The following is a 22,563-nucleotide window of genomic DNA, read 5'->3' on the forward strand; positions in this document are numbered from 1 at the left end:
GAGAACTGTGCACGTCTTAGTCCCTGGGGCATCCCCAGCACTTAACATAATACTAGGTCCGCAGTAGGAAGTCCATGAATACTAGACAAATGAGGAACCTCTCCCACCTTAAGGTAGAAAAGGAGAAGGGGAAGTCTCCTTATTTACTACTTCCAGCCAACTCCTAAGTTGCTAGAACTACTCTGTGAATGGCTGTGGCACTAGATACCCAAAGGAGCCTGGGCAGAGTTGCCCACTGCCCTTAACAGTTTGCTCTGGGTGAGGCAGACTAAATGGAGGAGAACCTGGGGCTATCATCCAAAGCAAGCCTGTCTCAGCCCAGGAATCTCACTGCTGGGTGAACTCCACAATCCCCACACCCCATCCCATCCCATCCCAGAAAGACTAGACCTTACCCTACCCCACTCCCACACCTGGGCCACCCTCCCTATGGGAATCGTAGGGACAGCTCACCTGCATGCATGGTGTTCTTAAGCAGGAGTGGGCCCCTGTGAGGAGATGTGAAAGGAGATCAAGTCAAGCAAGAGTGGCTTTTTCGGTACTTACTGAGCAAAGTCTAAAGGCCAGGCACACACTTGTGCTAACAAAATCCCCCTGTGCGCGCGCGCACACACACACACACACACACACACACAGAGTCCCGGGAGTTAGATATGCTTACTCCATTGTATGCTCAAGGAAGTGGAGGTCAAGGGGAGGAAGGTCACCCCACAGGCCCTCAGGGAAGCCAAGACCACCTCTTTATGCCACCTGACTGCCTACCCTCCATGGCTTCCCACTGTCTTCAGGACAGCATCCCAAAACCATAATGGGACCTAAAAGGCCTTTCTGCATCTGGCCCCAAGTCCTTTTTCACCCTTCTTGCCCCTTCATAATCCCTCTACCTCTGCACCCCCTCATTCCAACATCCCTAAACTTCTTTGGGTTTCTACAGAGTCACACTCCCAGGTTAAGTCTGGCCCTCCGCAGGTTGAGCATCCTTCAGTCATTTTCCCTAGCTAACACCTACAGCTTCACCCCTTCAGATTTCAGCTTATATGCTACAAGCCTTTCAGGTCCCACAGACAGGTGAGGTCCACCTGTAAGTTCCCAGGGCATTTTGCCCACTTCCCCTTTCTTGGCACACAATATCCGGTTTCCTCACTAAACCATAAGATCCACAAGAGTCTAGCACCCCCAGCCCGTCCTGGAGCCCGTGCTCCACAGCAAGAGAAACCACCACAATGAGAAGCTCGCACGATGCAATTAGAACATAGTCCCTGTTCACCACAACTAGAGAAAGCCCTCGGCAACCACAAAGACCCAGTGCAGCCAAACATTACAGTAAATAAATAAAATAAAAGAGTCTAGCACAGCACCAGGCACATAGTAAATGTTCAATAAATGAGCTTGTTATTTCATCCTTTTATCTCTTCTTCATTCATTCATCCATTCCGTCACTAGCTCATTTCATAACGTGTTCATTTCTTATTCATTCATGCACTAACTCATTCATTAAATCATGTACTCATATCATACATTTTGCTGTGTACCTTATGGCTTGGCTTTGAAAAAAATATAGATTCATAGTCACATTGTCCTGGGTTCAAATCCCAGCTCATCCTCCTAATAGTGTTAGTAAACTTGAGCAAGAGACACTCCCCTCTCCAATCCTCCTCATCTCTAATATGGGGAACATAAAGCCATAATAATGGGGGACTCTTAGCCACCCAGGGCGGTTAAAGTCTCAGCGTCTGGCATGGAGCCCTCTTGGCCCGCTGAAGGCCTTCTCTAAATTGCTCATTCTGTTACTGTCTGTGAGGCACTATGAGCAGAGTAAGGTGCTGAGAGCCCAGTGGGACCTTCCTTCACCCCCAAGCCAGCAGTCCATGCAGAGCTTTGCAACTTGCCTCAGAGGAAGGAAGGCTCACCTACCATCAGCACCAGCGGTGATTTTACCCTGAAGCTAATGAAATTTAAAATTTCAAGGCTCCTTGCTCGTACAATTCGTTTCCAAAGGGCCTGCACGTAATTTTGTATTCATAATTTTGTCTTTTTCTACTTAAACAGGAGCCTGAAAACTGTAAAAAGCCTTAGGGCTCCAAAATACCCTGGATCACCCCTCCCATATTCTCTACTCTGTACACACACATACACATACAAACACACGCGGTATTTATCAAAAGGAGGCATTTTCAACCTGGAAAAAATCTGAGTCAGGTACAGCCTATGATACAGTCAGTAGGATTTTGGAAGGCCTACCTGGTTTAACTTGTGAAAGAACATAATCTCTACTCCTCTGACACAACAAATGCATAATACTGGGTCACTGGGCAAAAAGCCATGGGTCTCAAGCCAGGCTGAACCTCCTTTATCTATGAGAAAAGAGCAGAACTCCTTCACTTTCTCCTGTTTCCTCAATCCTCCTCCTCCACCCTGCAACACACAGATGAGTCTTCAGAGCTTAGATAGTCAGCCCACATCTTAGCCTCCACCAAAGGGATATTGTGCATTAGGAAGACTGGTGGTTGCGGAGGTGGGACCCAGGGGAACTAAAGGAGGTTGCTATATAGCTGCTTACTGGTCTTTGCCCCCAGGTCCTGGAGCCCGAGTTGAGGAGAACAGAGGGTGGCAATAAACCACCTAGCCCTATCACAGAGTGAGAATCATTGACTGAATCCCATCCTTTCTCCTTCACCTTTATGAAACCTTCCAGGCCCTTGATAAGGGTTTCTGGGGCTCTCAGGAAGAGGAACTATCAGTGGATCTTCCAGTTCCTCACTGAGAACGTATTTATCAGATGTATAGGCCTGGAATGTGTCAGGCACTTGTATGAATATGTACACACACATGCACACACACACATCTGACATTGTTATACGTCAGTTCTAGAAAATCCAAAGCAGACTTTGCCATCATTCCTCCAAATCAGATCCTCTTATTCTCCTACATTGCAAGGCACTGGAATCATAATCCAAGCCAGACACAATATCATCCTTGACTATGCTTTTCTTGACTTGCTGAATCCAAATTTGGCTGAGTTCTGCTAATTCTAGCTCCAGAAAAGTTCCCAAGTATCTCCTCATATTTCCATCACCACTGCTAAACCCTAGTACAGCTCCCACTGCTTTGGGACTCTGTCTTGGAATTGCCCTGTCAACAAGGGTCCCTGTGCACTGGGTCACTCCCAACAAACCATTTTCCAAATTGAGCCACAAAATTCTTCCTTTAAAAGTGCATTCAAAAAAAAAGGTGCATTCAACAGTATGGTACTGGAAAAAGATAGACACATAGGCTAATGGAATAGAACTGTGAGTCAGGAAATAAATCCATGTATCTATGGTCAACTGATCTTTGACAAGGATGCCAAATCTGTTCAATGGGGAAAAAATATTCTCTTCAATAAATGATGCTGGGATGACTGGAAATCAACATCTGAAAGAATAGAGTTGGCCTCTTTCACACTAGATATAAAATTTAAATCACAATGGACAAAAGACCGAAATATAAGAGCTAAAATTGTAAAACTCTTGGAAGAAAATATATGGATAAATCCTCATAACCTTGGATTTGGCAATGGTTTTTTAGATATGACACCAAAATCACAAGAAACAAGAAAAAATAGACAAACTGAACATTAGCAAAATTAAAAACTTGTGTATCAAAAGGCACTATTAGAAAGTGAAAAGATGACTTACAGAAAAGGATAAAATATTTATAAGTCATATACCTGATTAAATCCAGTATCTAGAATAAATAAAGAACTCTTACAACTTGACAACAAAAAGATAAACAACCCAATTTAAAAATGGGCAAACAACTTCAGAGATAAATCCACGAACCTATGGACACCTTATCTTTGACAAAGGAGGCAAGGATATACAATGGAAAAAAGACAACCTCTTTAACAAGTGGTGCTGGGAAAACTGGTCAACCACTTGTAAAAGAATGAAACTAGAACACTTTCTAACACCATACACAAAAATAAACTCAAAATGGATTAAAGATCTAAATGTAAGACCAGAAACTATAAAACTCCTAGAGGAGAACATAGGCAAAACACTCTCCGGCATAAACCACAGCAAGATCCTCTATGACCCACCTCCCAGAATATTGGAAATAAAAGCAAAACTAAACAAATGGGACCTAATGAAACTTAAAAGCTTTTGCACTACAAAGGAAACTATAAGTAAGGTGAAAAGACAGCCCTCAGATTGGGAGAAAATAATAGCAAATGAAGAAACAGACAAAGGATTAATCTCAAAAATATACAAGCAACTCCTGAAGCTCAATTCCAGAAAAATAAATGACCCAATCAAAAAATGGACCAAAGAACTAAACAGACATTTCTCCAAAGAAGACATACAGATGGCTAACAAACACATGAAAAGATGCTCAACATCACTCATTATCAGAGAAATGCAAATCAAAACCACAATGAGGTACCATTACACGCCAGTCAGGATGGCTGCTATCCAAAAGTCTACAAGCAATAAATGCTGGAGAGGATGTGGAGAAAAAGGAACCCTCTTACACTGTTGGTGGGAATGCAAACTAGTACAGCCGCGATGGAAAACAGTGTGGAGATTTCTTAAAAAACTGGAAATAGAACTGCCATATGACCCAGCAATACCACTTCTGGGCATACACACTGAGGAAACCAGATCTGAAAGAGACACGTGCACCCCAATGTTCATCGCAGCACTGTTTATAATAGCCAGGACATGGAAGCAACCTAGATGCCCATCAGCAGACAAATGGATAAGGAAGCTGTGGTACATATACACCATGGAATATTACTCAGCCGTTAAAAAGAATTCATTTGAATCAGTTCTAATGAGATGGATGAAACTGGAGCCCATTATACAGAGTGAAGTAAGCCAGAAAGATAAAGAACATTACAGCATACTAACACGTATATATGGAATTTAGAAAGATGGTAACGATAACCCTATATGCAAAACAGAAAAAGAGACACAGAAGTACAGAACAGACTTTTGAACTCTGTGGGAGAAGGTGAGGGTGGGATGTTTCGAAAGAACAGCATGTGTATTATCTATGGTGAAACAGATCACCAGCCCAGGTGGGATGCATGAGACAAGTGCTCGGGCCTGGTGCACTGGGAAGACCCAGAGGAATCGGGTGGAGAGGGAGGTGGGAGGGGGGATCGGGATGGGGAATACGTGTAACTCTATGGCTGATTCATATCAATGTAGGACAAAACCCACTGAAATGTTGTGAAGTAATTAGCCTCCAACTAATAAAAAAAAATAAAATAAAATAAAAGTGGGCAAACAACTTGAATAGGACACTTAGTCATTAGGGAAATGCAAACCAAACAACACTAAGATAGCACTTCACACCCACTATGGTGTTTATAATTTGAAGAATGGAAAATAGCAAGTGTTGACAAGGATATAGAAAAATTGGAACCATCAAACGTTGCTGGTGGGAATGAAAATCATGTGACCTCTATAAAAACCAACCTGGCTGTTCGTCAGGAAGTTAAACTAGAATGGCCGTATAATGCAGCAATTTCACTCTTATGTATATACCACAAATAACTGAAAATTGATGTTTCAACCAAAACTTGGACACAAAACTTCACAGCTGCAGTATTCACAAGTAGAAACAATCAACATGTCCATTGACTGGTAAATGGATTAAAAAAATGTGGTATATTCACACAATAAAATATTATTTAGCCATAAAAAGAATTGAGTACTGATACATGCTAAATATGGTAAACTTTGAAAATATTATGCTAAGTGAAAGAAGCTACATGCAAAAAGACACATATTATATGATTCCATTTTTATGGAATATCTAGAATAATCAAATCTAGAGAGATTAATAGCAGATTAAAGCAGACAGACTGTCATGGGCAGGAGAAATGGGAGAGTGGGAAGAGACCTCTTAATGAGTATGGGGTTTCCTTTTGGAGCAACAAAAATATTATAGAGCTAGATAATGGTGATAATTGTGCAACATTATAAAGGTACCAATTGTCACTGATAGTAAATTCTATGCTATGTGTTTTGTACAACAGGTTTTCTTTTTAATGCATGTAACAGATAAGAGAGAGTCCCTTGAACTTCAAGGAGATCAAACCAGTCAATCCTAAAGGAAATCAGTCCTGAATATTCATTGGAAGGATTGATGTTGAAGCTGAAGCTCCAATACTTTGGCCACATGATGCAAAGACCTGACTCATTTGAAAAGACCCTGATGCTGGGAAAGATTGAAGGTGGGAGGAGAAGGGGACGACAGAGGATGAGATGGTCAGATGGCATCACCGACTCAATGGACATGAATTTGAGTAAGCTCTGGGAGTTGGTGATGGACAGGGAAGCCTGGTGTGCTCCAGTCCATGGGGTTGCAAAGAGTCTAACATGACTGAGCAACTGAACTGAACTGAAGGGAACTAAGATCCCACATATGCTACACAGTGTGGCCAAAAGTATGATAAAGGAAAAATGAGTGTGAATTCAACCATGCCACACCCCTCTTAGAATCCCTCTGTAACTTTTCATGGCTTTTTAGACTGTGGAGGTGTGGGTTATATTTTCTAAAAGACAGATTCCCAGGGCTTCCCTGGTGGTCCAGTGGTTAAGAATCCATCTTGCAATTGAGGGGACACTGGTTTGATTCCTGGTCTGGGAAGATCCCACATAACTCGAGGCAACTAAGGCTTCAAGCCACAACTACGGAGCACACAGAGCCCTAGAGGCCATGCTCTGCAACAAGAGAAGCCACTGCAATGAGGAAGTCAAGCACTGCAACTAGAGAGTAGCCCTGGCTTGCCACAACTAAAGAAAACCCGCTCAGAGCAACAAAGACCCAGCACAGACAAAAATAAAAGCTAATTAATTAAAAAAAAAAAAAGATTCTCAGGCTTCACCCTTAGAAATTCCACTTTGCAGCTCTGAGGGGACCCAGGAATCAGCCTTTTCTCAAGCTCTCTCCCTCCACTCCTTCCCAAAGTGATAATCACATAGCTAATGGACAGTTCACAAGGGGAGACACTCGGATCTTAAATCTGATGTCTATGTTTCATTTGCCAAGACCCTCAGTCCAGGCCTTACCCTCCATCTCTTCAGTTCCATTCATCCTTTCCCAAGCTGCATGCTTGAGCCCCTTTCAAACTTCTTCTGGTGCTTCCAAAGGGGCCTTTGCAAATACTCTTTCCTCTTCCTGCAGCCTTCCTCCAGACTGCCCACCACTTCATCACTCCCCTGGCTAACATCTAGTCATATTCCAGATGCCAGAGGAAAGGAAACATTCCTTTCCTCTAGGAACATTCCTAGGACCCTCAGATCTGGCTGAGGTGCCCTCCTCATGTGATCACCTGTACCAGAGAATTGCTCTGTTTACCTGTGTGTCTCCAGTTTAGAAAATGAGCTTCGTGGATACCTATTACTCCTGTTTTCCCAAGACATAGCACAGTCCTAGTACCCACAGCAAGATTCAGAAAATATTAACAGAAGAAGGAAATGAATGAATGACAACTCTTCAAGACAGGTATCATCATCCTCATTTACTGGCATGTCAATTCAGACTGCTCAGGGGATATAAGTAGATTTTTACAAAGCCTCCCGCAAGTGGCAGAGGAAGGATTCAAACCCAGGTATTCTTAGCTCTCAAGTTTCCCTCCAGGATCCCAGAGATTTCCGAGGTACGAGTCACTCAGTGAGACCACATCTTCCCACTTCTCATTCCTTATTCCCTCTGCCACTCTTAGGCCTCTGTGATGTGTTGTCACTTCAGCTGTGTCTGACTCTTTGCGAACCCATGGACTGTAACCCATCAGGCTCCTATGTCCATGAGATTATCTAGGCAAGAATACTGGGGTGGGTTGCCATATCCCCCCCCTTCAGGGGATCTTCCTGACCCAGGGATTGAACCTGTGTCTCATGTCTCCTACATTGGCAAGCAGGTTCATCATCACTAGCACCACCTGGGAAACCCTCTTAGGTCTCTATCCTACAGGAAAAGTCCAGTAAAAACAACACATCTCTCCCAATGCCCAGCTATAAAGCACAAATCCAGGGCTTTGGAATCAGCTGAACTTGAATTCAAAACCTGCTTTCTCTCTCACCAGAGGTGTGAGTCAGGGAAGGAAGCTTCCCCACACTGCATATCTATCTTAATACTCAATCCATGAGATAAGCATAGAGAATAAAATGTGATAATGCACATAGGAATTTTCATAGCATCTGGCCCCCAGCAGTTCCCCAGTAAATGTCCATCCTCACTGTCCCTTCCTCCCTATGGGTGATGGTTGGGTGGGGGCCTTGAGCAAAAGGCCAAGTCTGGCTTTCAGTTCTCTGCACCCTCTCCCCCTAGTCCATGGTATTCCCTCCCTGGATCTCACTCTCCCTCTCCTCCCCCAGACTCCCACCCACCACATTCTCAGAACTTGATATACTAAATGCTTTGCCCATGAGCTTTAAGAAAGTGTTGTAAAGTTCAATGTGTTACCTCCACCTGGGGCATCCACATGGTAACAGAAAATTCAGCCTTAAGTCAAAGGTACGAAGTTCTAAGAGTGGAATTACAGCCAGAGGGAGACTTTTACCCAGGGGGGTGGGGTCAAGGTGGTAACTGCCTTGTGGAGGCTGTGGCGGCTGCCCCCACCCCGGGACTTTCCCAGAGCCACCCCCCTGCTTACCTAGGCTCTCCCCCCCAGCTCTGGTGTTGCAGTCTTTGTGAGGTCACCATGACTCAGAGTTCCCAGCCAATGAGGCCCCTTCTATGCCTACACAGTCGGAAGAAGCAGGGAGATGTCCTTTCTAAGGAGGCATCTTCAGACCCTCCACTGCCTGGAAATGACCTAGCTCTGTCCAGCTCAGACAAAGTCTGATTTCCTCACCTGGCATTCAAGTCTTCTCATAAAATCCACTCACCCTGCAACTCTATTCTTGCTGTTTTTCAGTTGCTAAGTCAGGTCCAACTCTTTGCGACACCACGGACTACAGCACGCCAGGCTTCCCTGTCCTTCACCATCTCCCAGAGTTTGCTCAAACTCATGTCCATTGAGTTGATGAAGCCATCCAACCATCTCATCCTCTGTCATCCCCTTCTCCTCCTGCCTTCAATCTTTCCCATCATCAGGGCCTTTTCCCTGATGAGTTGGCTCTTCACATCAGGTGGCCAAAGTATTGGAGCTTCAGCTTTAGCATCACTCATTCCAATGAATATTCAAGGTTGATTTCCTTTAGGGCTCACTGGTTTGATCTCCTTGCTGCCCAAGAGACTCTCAAGAGTCTTCTCCAGCACCACAATTCAAAAGCATCCATTCTTCAATGCTCAACCTTCTTTATGGTCCAACTCTTACATCCGTACATGACTACTGGAAAAACCATAGCTTTGACTATACAGATCTCTGTCGGCAAATTGATGTCTCTGCTTTTTAATATGCAGTCTAGGTTTGTCATAGCTTTTCTTCCAAGGAGCAAATGTCTTTTAATTTCAAGGCTGCAATCACCATCCACAGTGATTTTGGAGCCCAAGAAAACAAAGTTTGTCACCCAACTCTACCCCATTCATCCTGGCTGAAGGCCTCAATGTCAGAAGCCCAGACTCTGGCCCGTCTTCTCAGTAATGTCCTGCAGAACAGGCTTTCCCCTCTGCCAGCCGCCTCCAACCTGCAGCAAGGTCATGTCCATGCTGCTTTTGCTTGCCTATCCACCTTGTTTCTGCTTCCTTTTCAACATTTAAAGTATATACCGGAGCATCATATACATGTCAGATTCCCTGGTGGTTCAAACGGTAAAGAATCTTCCTGCAATGCAGGAGACCCTAGTTCAATCCCTGGGTCAGGAAGATCCCCTGGAAAAAGAAATGGCTACCCACTCCAGTATTCTTGCCTGGAGAATTCCACAGACAGAGCCTGGTGGGCCCCAGTCCATGGGGTTGCAAAGAGTAGGACACAAGTGAATGGCTAACACAAAGCATGATACAGGCAGAAAACTGCACATACCAAGTCGATTTTGGATGACTCTTCACCAAGAGAACACACCCGTGTAGCAGGCACCCAGATCTAGAAATAGAAACTACCAGGATCCCAGAAATCCTCCGGTCAGTATGTCCTGCAGCAAGGGTAATTGCTAGCCTGATTTCTTACAGATCTTTTAGACTGGCCTGCTTCTACACTTTATACAAATGGGATTATACAGCACAAACTCTTTTGCTTCTGGCTTCTTTGATTCAATATTAAGTTTGTGAGCTTTTACATATTTTTGCACATGGTGGCTGTCCCTTCTTCTAAATGTTGGCTCTCTTCTAGTTTCTTCCTTCTTTTAATCTCTTTCCAGAGCTTCCAGGTAGTTAGTTGTTCTTCATATTTTGTCCAAAGTTCATAATTGTTATCTCTAGGGGGTTGGTCTGATAGGAGCTACCTTGACATTACTGGAAGTACAATAGAATCTCTCCTCTTTAATATTTTTTCTTTTTTCCTTTCTTTAGGATTACTGATTTTGCCTTTCTTCTGTCACTTCTTTTTTTTCCCCCTTTTCTATTTGTATGAAATTTACATATTCTATGTCTATTCCTTACAATTACTCTAGCCATTTTAATGTGGATACTTTAAATAGAAAAATCCAAAATTATACTCCAAAATATAACAGATAATACTGTTATCTGCTATCCTCTTTCAGAAAAATCAAGAAACAAGAGACAGCAGGAGAGTTTAACACTAATCAGCCAACTTACATACCATTGTTATCTTTTATTTTAGTCCTGTTCTGATTTTTAAATCCTACCAATTAGAAGTATTGGTAGCTAAAGCGTCAATACTTTGGCCACCTGAAGCAAAGAGTCAACTCATTGGAAAAGATCCTGATACTGGGAAAGATCAAGAGCAAAAGGAGAAGGGGACGGTAGAGGATGAGATGGCGAGATAGCACCACCAACTTTATGGACATGAATTTGAGCAAACTCCAGGAGATAGCAAAAGACAAAGGACCCTGGCATGCTGCAGTCCATGGGGTCACAAAGAGTCGGATATGACTTAGCAACTGAACAACAACAACAATTAGACATCATGGTTTTATGCAATTAGGGTTTAGATTTAACCACTGTGTGTGCATGTGTGCTAAGTTAGTTCAGTTAAGTCTGACTCTTCTCAACCCTATAGACTATAGCCCGCCAGGCTCCTCTGCCCATGGATTCTCCAGGCAAGAATACTGGAGTGGGTTACTGTGCCCTCCTCCAGGGGATTTTCCCGACACAGGGATCGAAAAGAGGTCTCTTACATCTCCTGCCTTGGCAGATGTTCTTTACCACTAACGCCACCTGGGAATCTTCAGATTTAACCACTATCCCACAAATATTTTGTCTGATCATGTAAGCAGCAGGACTCTATTGGGCCTTCCTCGGACAGAACCATCCCTTCCTTCCCCTTCACCTATCTCTTGTTTGTAGAAAAACTTTAGTCTCCTAGGCCTACCCAAGTTCCAAAGAACAAATTTAATTAGAGAAGTGAGAAAGTACAGAAGCAAAGGAAAAGCCAAGCAAGACGAAATAATAAGTTTAGCCACTAAACAAAGGGCTTCCCAGGTGGCACAGTGGTAAAGAATCTGACTGCCAAGGCAAGAGACACAGAATCTAGGGTTCAGTCCCTGGGTCAGAAAGATCCCCTGGAGGAGGAAATGGCAACCCACCCCAGTATGCTTGCCTGGAAAAATCCCATGGACAGAGGAGCCTGGTGGGCTACAATCCAAGGGACCGCAAAGAGTCAGATATGACTGAGTGACTGAGCACATTAAACGAAGTCAAGGACCTTTCATTCCTCCTCAAGGGCTATAGATAATATCCTGAGCCATGCCCTTGGAGCTGTTTTGCAGAGAATAAAACCTCCACCAGGTGGAAGAAGTTAACTGTGTGCTGCCCACAAGCATGAAGACCCCAGACTGCTTGGAACCAGAAGGTTGATGATGTTGACTCCCAACTACCTCACCATCAACCAATCAGAAGAATGTCTACCAGCTAATCACACACCCCACAATCTGCCTCCCTCACCCTGTCTTTAAAATCCTTCCCCTAAAGCCATTGGGGAGTTTGGGTCTTTTAAACACTAACTGCCTAAACTCCTAGCTTGGTGCCGGGTAATAGATACTGCACTTTCCTTCACTGCAACCCACTGTCAGGAGATTGGCTTTATTGCACACAGCAGGGTGAGTGGACCCAAGTTTGATTCAATAATGATCATTTTTTAAAATTTAATCTCAGATCTCCTATCTGGGATCAATTTCCTTCTGCCTGAAGAGTGAAAAGTGAAAATTTTAGTCACTCAGTCGTGTCTGACTCTTTGTGAGACTGCCAGGCTCCTCTGTCCATGGAATTCTCCAGGCAAGAATACAGGAATACTGGAGCCATTCCTGAAAGACCTGAAGAATAGCCTTAATAAATTCAATAAGAATTTATTAGTGATGGGACTTCCCTGGTGGTCCTGGGGTTGAGAATCAGCCTGCCAATACAGGGGACTCAGGTTTGATCTCTGGTCCAGGAATATGAGCCCCTGCACACCAACTGCTGAGCCTGTGCTCTAGAGCCCAGGAGATGCAACTGCTGAGCCCAAGAGCTGCGACTACTGAAACCCGTGTGCCCTGGAGCCCCTGCTCAGCTACAGGAGAATATAAGAGAAGCCCGTGCACCCCAATGAAGAGCAGCCCTCACTTACTGTAACTAGAGAAAGCCCACACGCAGCAATGAAGGCCCAGCACAGCCAAAAATAAAATAAACAAATAAAATTTTTAGAAAACAATTTATTAGTGATAAACTCTTTTAGTTTTTGTTTACAAAAAAATATTTTATCCTCATTCTTGAAAATATTGTCACTGCATGTAGGATTCCAGGGTGTCTGTTATTCTATTTTAGCACATCAAAGTGAATCTCCCACTGCCTTCTCGCTCCCATTGACATATCTAGTTCATTATTCCACTGGAATCATTTCCCAGTCTCATCTCCTACCATTTCCTTCTACACAGTTTCTGCTTTAGCAGCACAGTGGTCTCCCCAAACTCACAGTAACATTTCTTACCTTTATGCCCTTTCTCAGGCTGTTCCTTCCATCCAAAATGCTTTTTCCCTCCCTTTCATCCCCATTTCATCTGCATGACTCCTACTTATCTGTCAAAACCCAGGGGTACCTTCTCTAGGAAGTCGTCCTTGAGCCCCTCCCCACAGCTCAGTAGGACTTTCTGCTCTTTGCGGCATAGATCAGAACCATATTACAGTGTGCTATAAATCTCTGGAAACTTGATTGTTTCCCTCTCTGCACTGAGAATGCTTTAAGAACGGAGACCATGACTTATTCATCTTTGCACACCAGGTACCCGAGGCCTGGCCTGTACGTGGTGCCAAGTATACTTGGCAAGCATTTCAATTCTTCAGCAAGTATTTCCTGAAGAAATGTTTTACTCTCACTCTGGCCTCCCACACCTCACTCCCTGCCCTGTTCTTTAACACTTAATCTGTTCTCTGCCACCTCCTCTCCACTGAGGCTCTGCCTCTGAGGACATGGCTGATTTGAAAGTCTTGTCCTCTGTCTTCATTCTCTGCCTTCCCTAGAGCATCTGCTTTACCATGCTCCAAACTTAAGCCATTCTCCTTCCTTAGTTCCTGGGGCACTTCACTCTGCTGGTTCTCTCCCTGCCCCAGATTCTTTTTCTCTCGTGTCCCTTTCACTGTCCCCATCCTCCCCCCGCCCCCAAGTTACATTTGCGTCCCCTGGGATTTTAGGCTTGGGTCTCCTCTCTCTCACTTGGGACCTTGTCCATACTCCTTTCTTTAAAATGGTATCCATGCTTGTGACTCCTGGCTCAATCAGGGTCCGTCCTGGAAAACAAGAAACCATACTCCGTATTTAAAACAGAGGTAATGTTTAAAACAGAAGCAGCAGGGTCTTCCCTGGCGGTCCAGTGGTTAAGACTCCTGCTTCCGCTCCAGGGGACATAGGTTCGACCCCTGGGTGGAGAACTAATTTTGCATGCTTCTTGGCCAAAAAATTATTTTAAAAAGAAAACAGTTTCATGGTGATAGCTGAGGAGCCAAATGAGCAGGAGGCAGGGATCCCAGAGTAGGAGTGTGAGCCATTCCTTGCTAGACACGTTCCCTGAAGCAGAGGGAAAGAGATGACAAAACACACTGCCTCTCCCTTTTCCCAACCTCCTACTGACATGGAGCAGGACCTTATGGTCCTTGCCCCCCACCCCTCACCATGTTCTCTGTCTGCCTTTTGTCTGTGGAAAACTTTAGTATATTAATCAGAGAAGTGAGAAATGCTGAAACAAAGGAAAACAGTCAAAGGAGACTAAATAATAATAACGTAGTCATTAAGCATATGACTTATGAGCCCAAGAATCTTCAGTTCTTTCCCAAAGGCTATAGATAATATTCTGAGCCATATCCTGTGAGCTGTCTTACAGATACCAGAACACCAGGTGGAGAAGTTAACTACATGATGACCAGACTATACCCAGGACTTGAGCTGCCACAATTCTGAGAACTGATGCCAAGAAATGGGAACAAGTGCACCCCGGAACTGAAGATTAACTGTACCTAAAACAACCAAGATGATGCAATGATGCTAGTCAGATGACCAATTTGAAGATGACTGTCAGAGATGACTGTACTGTTTCTGCATGTAACCCCCTCCCCCCACTCTGTCTATGAAAGCTCTCACCCCCCGCTTGTCAGAGGGTGAGTTGGCCTTTGGATAGTTGTCTGCCACCCTCCCCCCACCCTCAGTTGCCGGCATCTAAAATAAAGCAAACTTTCCTTTCCACCAGCCTGGCCTGTTTACTGTCTTTTGAGTGGTGAACAGCCAGACCCCTCAATGCACACCTTTGGTAACACACTCCTGCCAGTACCGGCCCTTGGTTGACGCAGCTGGAAGACAGAAACAAGGAGGCAGGGTTTAACTCAGCGCAGGGCCAGGGAAGAGCCAGGAGTGGATCTGCTGATACCCTGGGCTGAGACTAACATAGCCCCATCCCTGGGCTTCCTGCCCCAGCTTGTTCACCATCTACATACCCCACTTGTGACTCATCACGTCTTACTTGAATCTTCATCCCACAAAACAGTTTCCTCCTCCCAGCTTTCTTATTTCTATCAGTGATCCCTGATTCTCCAAGAGACAGGCTGAAACCTTCCAGCAAAGCCTCTGACTCCTCCCTTCCTCCCCTCCTTTCTCCACGTGGTGTCAGTTTCCAGGTCCAAAAGATTCTTTGATGAAAATATACACAGATCCTCCCCTTTCCTCACACCCAATTCAGACCTCCTCTTTTGCTTGTTTTTTGTATGTGTGTGTGGCATGAGGCTTTCTCTAGTTGTGGCACACAGGTGTACTTGCCCTACAGCATGTGGGAGTTTAGTACCCAGACCAGGGATCAAACCTGTGTTCCCTGCATTGGGAGGTGGATTCGCAACCACTGGACCACCAGGGAAGTCCCTTGTCTGGCTTCTAACAAGAGCTTCTTCGCTGGCTTCCCTACTTCTGTTAACCTTTTCCTGATTCATCTACACCACAGCCTGCCCATCATCAGTGAATCAAATATGACTTTTTCCACCCTGCAGCCTTGTTGCCCCACCACAGGCTCACTCAAACCTCATGACTTAACAGCCTTCTCCCAGTTCCCCTAGGGGGTCCTGTCCTCTCTCCTTCTGAGCCTTGGGTCATCCTGCTGCTTATCTGGAAAGGCACTTGCTCTTTGCCTCTCCTCCAGTGGAAACCCCACCCAACCCTGCAGCTCCACACTGATGTAAATCTTAAGGAATGAAATTTTAACAGAGATTCCAAAAGTCTTAAAAATATGTATTCCACTTCTGAGAATCTGTCCTGAGAACATCATCAGGAATATGGCCAGAGAGGCTCATTGGAGCATTTGCTCATTAGTAAAAGACTGTAAACAATCCAGGTATCCAACATGGAAGGTAATGGTTCCGTAAACTAGGGAAACAGCCATTGAATGAGATTTTATACATCTATTAAAAGTGAAAATTGGAGGACTTCCCTGATAGTCTGGTGGCTAAGACTCTGAACTCCCAATATTGGCAGCCCAGCTTTGATCCCTGGTCAGGGATCTAGATCCCTCATGCCTAAAAGAAGACAGAAATCCTGTGGGCCACCAGTAAGACCCAATGCAGCCAAATAAATAAATTTTGTTAATGATAAATGTAATCATATAGGGAAATGCTCATATTATGTATGTGTGGAAAAAAGCAGATTACAAACTCATATTTTATAAATTACATACATACATGTACAACAACACATCATCTTTATCAAGCACTTGGTTGATACCAGGTACTGTCCCGAGTGATTTACATGTGTTTATTCATTAAACCCACACGACAACCCTGCTGCTGCTGCTAAGTCGCTTCAGTCATGTCTGACTCTGTGTGACCCCATAGACGGCAGCCCACCAGGCTCCCCCGTCCCTGGGATTCTCCAGGCAAGAACACTGGAGTGGGTTGCCAGTTCCTTCTTCAATGCATGAAAGGGAAAAGTGAAAGTGAAGTCACTCAGTCGTGTCCAACTCTTAGCGACCTCATGGACTGCAGCCTACCAGGCTCCTCCGTCCTTGGGATTTTCCAGGCAAAAGTACTGAAGTGGGGTGCCATTGTCTTCTCTGACACGACAACCCTACAAGATAATAAATGAGGAAACTGATATATAGAAAGGGGAAGTGATATACAGAAAGCGATATACAGAAAGGGGAAGTCACACAGTTAGTGGGTGTCAGAAGGAAGGACAGGCAACCCAGAGTCTATGCATTTAGCCATGCTGTCTCCCACAAGCAGTGGAACCCCAACCATTTTTTTTCAAACAGGCAAATTTAAATATTCTCCAGCAGATTTTACTACCTTAAAACCAAACAAGTACGATAAATGTTGGGATGTGGTACAGAACAGTATCACAGGACAATTCCTTTTTTTTTGTTCCCTTGTTTTTTTCTTTTGTTTTACATAAGAATTCTTTTTTAAGGTTGTTTTTTGGTTTTAAAACTTATATACTACATATGCCTGGAAAAAATCTAGAACAATATCCATCACAACTTTAACAATAACTTTCTCAGGATGGCAGTATTATTATTTTTTCTTTCCTTTTTTACTACCTTTGGTTTTTCTTCAAAATCTACAATATGTATATATTATTAGTTTACTATTGTTTGGTTTCAAAAACAATATACAATCTAATTAGGGCAGCAGCTGTGCCATGCTGGTGTCTCTGTCCCCGACATCTAACACAGTGAGTGGCATAGAGTAGGTGCTCAGTAAAAGTGAACTGAATGTCCTTTAGTCATAGATCCTGCCTCCTGGACAGTCACCCTATAAAGGGATTTCAGGACAATGTGAGTCCACAGAGCTCAAGGATATGAAATGACAGCAGGCAATTTTCACAGGAAAGAGGCTTCTACGTAAAGGAAATCATTTCAAAGCTGCATTCTTAGGAATCGGTAACCACTTTTCTCTTTGAAACTAAGCATTTTGAGTGATTTATTACAAATTTACAGTGACAGTTGTGAACACCAGTTGGCTTTTCTTTTCTTTTTTTTTTCGGCGTGAGGAAAGACTCTATTGATTGCCTTGCTGCTCAAAATAAAATAAAAAGGGGAAATAAAAGTTAACCCTTGCCATGGCAGGTAGAATAATGGCCCCCCAAAGACAGCCACATCTTAACCCCTGGAACCTGTGACCTTACTTTATATGCAAAAGGAATTAAGATTACAGATGGAATTAAGGTTTTAACTAGCCAACCTTAAAGTGGAGAGATGATCCTGGATTATCTGGGTGGGCCTAATCTAATGATAAAGGTCCTATTATAAGTGGAAGAGGGAGGCAGAAGCAAGTGAGACTGAGAGATGATAATATGCCCAACCTTGCTGGCTGTGGAAATACAGAAATAAGGCTGAGAACCAAGATGCAGGCCAGCTCTAGAAGCTGGAAAAGACCAGGGAACAGATTCTCCCCTAGGGCCTCAGAAAGAAACTCAGCCACACCTTATGTTGATTTTGGCCTAGAAAGACTGGAAGATTAAAAATGTGCTCTTTAAGCCAATAAATTAACACAGCCACCAAAAACAAAATTCTGGTAATAAATGTGCACTAAAAAAGGCTGAAAAAATCTTGAATTGAATGAAAGCAACCAGTTAAAACTGCTTGGTGAAACTCTTTTTAAAGAATGATCACTTCTTTTAGGGGAAAATTCTCCCTAAGAAATCCTACCCAACCTTCACTCAGTAAGTTCAGTCGCTCAGTTGTGTCTGACTCTTTGCAACCCCAAGGACTGCAGCACACCAGGCCTCCCTGTCCATCACCAACTCCCAGAGTTTACTCAAACGCATGTCCATTGAGTCGGTGATGCCATCCAACCACCTCATCCTCTGTTGTCCCCTTCTCCTCCCGCCTTCAATCTTTCCCAGCATCAGGGTCTTTTCAAATGAGTCAGTTCTTCTTATCAGGTGGCCAAAGTATTGAAGTTTCAGCTTCAGCATCAGTCCTTCCAGTGAATATTCAGGACTGATTTTCTTTAGAATGGACTGGTTGGATCTCCTTGCAGTCCAAGGGATTCTCAAGAGTCTTCTCCAATACCACAGTTCAAAAGCATCAATTCTTCGGCACTCAGCTTTCTTTATAGCCCAACTCCCACATCTCACATTAAAGGACGCTTACCCCTTGGGAAAAAAGTTATGACCAACCTAGACAGCATATTAAAAAGCAGAGACATTACTTTGCCAATAAAGGTCAGTCTAGTCAAGGCTATGGTTTTTCCAGTGGTCATGTATGGATGTAAGAGTTGGACCCAAACTTCAAGGTCCAGGTCAAATGCCACCTCCCCCAGGAAGCCTCCCAGATGCCTTAGCCTTGGTCAGGGGTGGCCTCTCTTCTGCCACGGCCTTAACACTGCACCCAGATTCTAAACACCTCAGAAGAATCCATGTCGTATTCTCCCTGTGTTTCAGGGGCCCCAACTGGTGAGTGTTGATTGTTTAGGAACACTCAGTCATCTTCCCTCACTGAGGGACCTCTAGGCTGTATTTCCCCACTGCCTCTCTCAGGGCACAGTGGGCAGAACTCCCTGCAGCACCAGTTCTAAAGATCACTGTTCCACATCTGAAACCTGGGTGCTTCCTCACAACCTCCATTTCTATCCTTACCGTATAGGAGGAAGGTATAAGCAGATATGGTAGGGGAGACATGCCCAGAGAAAGAGAACTGGGCTTGACTGTCTTGACATAAGAGAAGCCATTTTGTGATCTAAGCCTGGCCACAATGCTTGTCCTTGAACACATCTCAGTCATCTACAATCCTAAGGGAAGTCAGGGAATGTAGGAACAAAGGAAAAGCCCTCAAGAAACAATAGTTCAGATAAAATAGAGCCCTAGTTCTTTCTCAAGGGATATGTGTAAACAATCTGACAGGGAATTCTGCCAGGACTAAGGCTTGCACCCAGGTGGAAGATGGGATGATGTTGACCTTCCCTTATCTTCAAGGTTTCAATCAACTAAAACTTAGATTCTGTCATCATTAGCCCCAATTCTATGCAGAATTTTCCTCTGCACAAGCCCCTTCATGAATATACCTGTGTCCTTTCTTACTAGCTGCAAATGATAAATCCTTCCTTCTCTGAATTTTTGGCTTGGTTGTGTCTTTTGACTTGGCACCAGTGAGAGGTGAACCCAGTTTTCCAGTAAGGGACAAGGTAAATGAAGTAACCTAAGAAAGAGAGGCTGGGCCTGGGTGGACCTGTGTGGTTCTGATTGGAATGGACTGGGAGGTCATGCAGTTCTGTGGTAGGGAGTGGGAAGATGGGAGGTGTGGAGGGGTGCTGAACCTGGGTGGCCCTAGGGCTAGGGACAGGAGGGGTCCTCTCCAGCCACTCCTCAATAGCAGTTTCCAGAATCATTCTCCAAAATGCAAAGCTGAGCCTGTCTCTCCTGCTTATCCCACAGACGAACCCTCCTGGTTGGAGTCAAGCTCTTTATCAGGGTGACCCAGCCTTGCTAGCCTCTCCAGCCTTCTCTCCTGAGCATTCCTGTCTCCCACCTGGCAGGGTCCAGTCCCATTGCACTGCTGCCCTCCCGAGCAAGCCCTTCTCCCACATGCTCTGCTCCCTGCACACACACTGCCTCCTCATCTAGAACATTCTTCCCTAGCCCTGGTCCCCTATGGCTCTCCAAGTCCTCCACATCTCCCCTGAAAGCCACGTGGTCCACCAGGAGGCTGGGACTCCTCCCATGTGTTCCCAGTTCCTTTGTGTCTCTTGATCCATCAGGCTCCACCTCACAGGTCCTGCTATTAACCATCCTTTACAGGCTGTAACCCCACTCCCGCAGCATCAGCTCTAGAACAGCGGCTCCACCTAAGAGATGCTGGAGTCCCTGACAACCCCCATGTTCTCCTCTCCTACCATATGTCACAGGGGGCTGATGGGTCCCCAGAGCTAGCATGGTACCGGGCACAGAGTGGGGCTCAGTACCATCATCAATTATCTGTCTCATGAGGAGTGTCATAGGCAATGGGGTCCTTTTTGGCCTGAAGACCAACCCAGAGCTCTTCCTCCTGCCAAAAGCCAGAGCTGAATAAAGTCCCTCTTCCTCATGGAGACTTCCCTGGTGGCTCAGACGGTAAAGCGTCTGCCTATAATACGGAAGACCTGGATTCAATCTCTGGGTTGGGAAGATCCCCTGGAGAAGGAAAGGACAACCCACTCCAGTATTCTTGCCTGGAAAATCCCATGGATGGAGGAGCCTGGTAGGCTACAGTCCATGGGGCCACAGAGCCAGACACGACTGAGCGACTTCACTTTCTTTCCTCAAAGACAGCCTGCAGAGGCCACAGAGCCAAGAGAGGCAGCTAAGCTAAGTGCCTCAGAACCCTCCAGCATCCTTCCCAGGGGTGGACAATACACAGCCTGCTGGGCAGAAAGACTCAGGTTCATAACCCAGCTCTGCTGCTGACAGACTCCGGCTCCCTTATGTGAAATGTAGAAGTGATGCTTCCCTCAGAAGAGTGTCACAAAGACTAAATCAGCTCACAGTTCTAAAGTTGATAGCAAGCAGCACCCTGTGGGACTCCTGGGAACAGAGGCCTTTATGTCCATCATTTCTTACAGGCCAGACCCAGGCTCCATGACCTTCTCTTGGCTCCAACTGTCAGAACAGTTGCTAATGAAGGAAGGAACGGCAACAAAACCACCTGAGGCAAGATTAAAGCGACCATAGAAGCTTATCAAGATGAGGAGACCGGACCACGTAAGACCCTTTTGTTGTTCAGTCACTCAGTAGTATCCGACTCCTAGTGACCCCATGAACTGCAGCACGCCAGGCTTCCCTGTCCTTCACCATCACTGTGTCCATTGAGTCGGTGATGCCATCCAACCTTCTCATTCTCTGTCGTCTCCTTCTCCTCCTGCCTTCAATCTTTCCCAACATTAGGGTCTTTTCCAATGAGCCAGCTCTCCACATCAGGTGGCCAAAATATTGGGGCTTCAGCTTTAGCATCAGTCCTTCCAATGAATATTCAGGGTTGATTTCCTTTAGGATCGACTGGTTTGATCTCCTTGTTGTCCAAGAGACTCTCAGGAGTCTTCTCCAGCACCACAGTTTGAAAGCATCGATTCTTCCGTGCTCACCTTTCTTTATGGTCCTACTCTCACATCCGTACGTGACTACTAGAAATACCATAGCTTTGACCATATGGACCTTTGTACTGCACACACCCTAATCTTGCCAGCAACCTCACCCTTTTGAAACTTTGCAGAAGAAGGAATGAAGACTGTTACTGCATTGATCCTTATCACATACCCCTGCCTGACTATGTAACCTCTCTTGACTCATCAGGAAGGGGGACATAGTTCTTGAGGTGCTAGCCTTGGGATCCCCCTTTGCCAGGCAAAGTAATAAAGCCACTCTTTCCTTCTCCTCAGTAAGTCTGTCTCCATATTTTTGTTTGGCATGGTGCACAGAGAGCCAAGATTTTGGCAATAAAATGAGGGCTGTTCGTACATGGAGAGCCTAGTTAATTGTACGAGCTAATTTCTAGATTTTTCTTTCAAAAAAGAGATTTGTCTAGTGTTAGATATTGTAACCAAAAAAGTGACCATCTCACTGTAAATGGAGTGTGGACACTGCCCTCTACAATATCACCTTTTCTCTTATTGTCAAGTTTAGCAGCACCTTGCTGTCCTTATGGGCCTCCTTCTCCACGAACAGGTGACCACCCCTTTCTTCTCTAAATGACCCTTCTATTGGCTCCCTGGACCTTCCCCACTTCCTGTCATTCTATCCCACAGCACTTAACTGGTTTCTCTTTCCCCACCATCCCTAAGGTCTGTAGTCCCCAAAATCTGCCTCCACTCCCTTCTCTCTTTGCTTTGAGCAGGAAATGATGCTCACAGCTTTGTGTTTTGTCCAGAGTCCTAGACCTCTACATCCAATTCCTTCCTGAGCAGCTCTTAAGAAATGATGCAGAGGAGGCCTGAGCTAAATTCCCTCCCGAGCTTCTCCTTACTTCCCAGATTCCCCGAATCTTCCCACCTGGGTATCCTTCTAGTCACTCCTACATACACACACATAGA

At 44.9% G+C, this 22,563-nt stretch overlaps 1 protein-coding gene across 1 annotated transcript in view; it reads right to left on the reverse strand.

Annotated features, from left to right (window-relative positions):
* Nucleotides 1-22,563, reverse strand: part of MROH7 (maestro heat like repeat family member 7) — a 66,637-nt gene that overhangs the window by 40,065 nt on the left and 4,009 nt on the right. The window contains exon 3 of the mRNA XM_061121806.1: nt 454-488. The gene's annotated coding sequence lies outside the window, so the exon portion shown is untranslated. The remainder of the gene's footprint in view (nt 1-453; nt 489-22,563) is intronic.

Source organism: Dama dama, chromosome 20 (genome assembly GCF_033118175.1).
Source record: "Dama dama isolate Ldn47 chromosome 20, ASM3311817v1, whole genome shotgun sequence".
Taxonomy (NCBI): domain Eukaryota; kingdom Metazoa; phylum Chordata; class Mammalia; order Artiodactyla; family Cervidae; genus Dama; species Dama dama.